Source organism: Triticum aestivum, unplaced genomic scaffold (assembly GCF_018294505.1).
Source record: "Triticum aestivum cultivar Chinese Spring unplaced genomic scaffold, IWGSC CS RefSeq v2.1 scaffold11014, whole genome shotgun sequence".
NCBI lineage: Eukaryota > Viridiplantae > Streptophyta > Magnoliopsida > Poales > Poaceae > Triticum > Triticum aestivum.
Genome location: NW_025251936.1, coordinates 1 through 2075, shown reverse-complemented (window position 1 = coordinate 2075; position 2075 = coordinate 1). Strand labels below are relative to the sequence as shown.

The following is a 2075-nucleotide window of genomic DNA, read 5'->3' as shown; positions in this document are numbered from 1 at the left end:
CTTGGGGCGGCTTTGTGGCGCGAAGAGCGCGTTCTGAAAGGGGTGGAAAAAACTCGTGTTGCTGCGGTATGGAGGGAGGGGTGGAAACCGTGGAAAACTCGTCTCCGTGATTGAGCGGGAGAGTAAGTAGTATAGGACATTATCCATTGTTAGGGAACGGTTGTAATGGTAGTGAGAATGTAGAATCGTCTTTGGAGCGGACCTGGGAGTGGCAAGCATAAGGGACGAAGACGGGGAAACATGTCGGATGCGATCATACCAGCACTAAAGCACCGGATCCCATCAGAACTCCGAAGTTAAGCGTGCTTGGGCGAGAGTAGTACTAGGATGGGTGACCTCCTGGGAAGTCCTCGTGTTGCATTCCTTTTATAATTATTTTTTGCGCCTTGTGACAAACATGTCGCACGTGCGCGATATATATTAATCCCGTTATATTATGTTTGACGTTTGCGATATGTTTAAGCTCGATGCTCACTGCTCGCGCGTCTTGGGGCGGCTTTGTGGCGCGAAGAGCGCGTTCTGAAAGGGGTGGAAAAAACTCGTGTTGCTGCGGTATGGAGGGAGGGGTGGAAACCGTGGAAAACTCGTCTCCGTGATTGAGCGGGAGAGTAAGTAGTATAGGACATTATCCATTGTTAGGGAACGGTTGTAATGGTAGTGAGAATGTAGAATCATCTTTGGAGCGGACCTGGGAGTGGCAAGCATAAGGGACGAAGACGGGGAAACATGTCGGATGCGATCATACCAGCACTAAAGCACCGGATCCCATCAGAACTCCGAAGTTAAGCGTGCTTGGGCGAGAGTAGTATTAGGATGGGTGACCTCTTGGGAAGTCCTCGTGTTGCATTCCTTTTATAATTATTTTTTGCGCCTTGTGACAAACATGTCGCACGTGCGCGATATATATTAATCCCGTTATATTATGTTTGACGTTTGCGATATGTTTAAGCTCGATGCTCATTGCTCGCGCGTCTTGGGGCGGCTTTGTGGCGCGAAGAGCGCGTTCTGAAAGGGGTGGAGAAAACTCGTGTTGCTGCGGTATGGAGGGAGGGGTGGAAACCGTGGAAAACTCGTCTCCGTGATTGAGCGGGAGAGTAAGTAGTATAGGACATTATCCATTGTTAGGGAACGGTTGTAATGGTAGTGAGAATGTAGAATCGTCTTTGGAGCGGACCTGGGAGTGGCAAGCATAAGGGACGAAGACGGGGAAACATGTCGGATGCGATCATACCAGCACTAAAGCACCGGATCCCATCAGAACTCCGAAGTTAAGCGTGCTTGGGCGAGAGTAGTACTAGGATGGGTGACCTCCTGGGAAGTCCTCGTGTTGCATTCCTTTTATAATTATTTTTTGCGCCTTGTGACAAACATGTCGCACGTGCGCGCTATATATTAATCCCGTTATATTATGTTTGACGTTTGCGATATGTTTAAGCTCGATGCTCATTGCTCGCGCGTCTTGGGGCGGCTTTGTGGCGCGAAGAGCGCGTTCTGAAAGGGGTGGAAAAAACTCGTGTTGCTGCGGTATGGAGGGAGGGGTGGAAACCGTGAAAAACTCGTCTCCGTGATTGAGCGGGAGAGTAAGTAGTATAGGACATTATCCATTGTTAGGGAACGGTTGTAATGATAGTGAGAATGTAGAATCGTCTTTGGAGCGGACCTGGGAGTGGAAAGCATAAGGGACGAAGACGGGGAAACATGTCGGATGCGATCATACCAGCACTAAAGCACCGGATCCCATCAGAACTCCGAAGTTAAGCGTGCTTGGGCGAGAGTAGTACTAGGATGGGTGACCTCCTGGGAAGTCCTCGTGTTGCATTCCTTTTATAATTATTTTTTGCGCCTTGTGACAAACATGTCGCACGTGCGCGATATATATTAATCCCGTTATATTATGTTTGACGTTTGCGATATGTTTAAGCTCGATGCTCATTGCTCGCGCGTCTTGGGGCGGCTTTGTGGCGCGAAGAGCGCGTTCTGAAAGGGGTGGAAAAAACTCGTGTTGCTGCGGTATGGAGGGAGGGGTGGAAACCATGGAAAACTCGTCTCCGTGATTGAGCGGGAGAGTAAGTAGT

The 2075-nt window shown here is 49.4% G+C and overlaps 4 non-coding genes across 4 annotated transcripts; all 4 read left to right on the top strand.

The window, feature by feature from the left end:
* Positions 1-245: 245 nt before the first annotated feature.
* LOC123177410 (5S ribosomal RNA) lies at positions 246-364 on the top strand. Its single transcript, XR_006488925.1, has one exon. It is a non-coding gene; the product is annotated as a 5S ribosomal RNA (ribosomal RNA).
* Positions 365-731: 367 nt separating this feature from the next.
* Positions 732-850, top strand: LOC123177411 (5S ribosomal RNA). Its single transcript, XR_006488926.1, has one exon. It is a non-coding gene; the product is annotated as a 5S ribosomal RNA (ribosomal RNA).
* Positions 851-1217: 367 nt separating this feature from the next.
* On the top strand, positions 1218-1336 carry LOC123177409 (5S ribosomal RNA). Its single transcript, XR_006488924.1, has one exon. It is a non-coding gene; the product is annotated as a 5S ribosomal RNA (ribosomal RNA).
* A 367-nt stretch (positions 1337-1703) lies between these two features.
* On the top strand, positions 1704-1822 carry LOC123177408 (5S ribosomal RNA). Its single transcript, XR_006488923.1, has one exon. It is a non-coding gene; the product is annotated as a 5S ribosomal RNA (ribosomal RNA).
* The last annotated feature ends 253 nt before the right edge of the window (positions 1823-2075 follow it).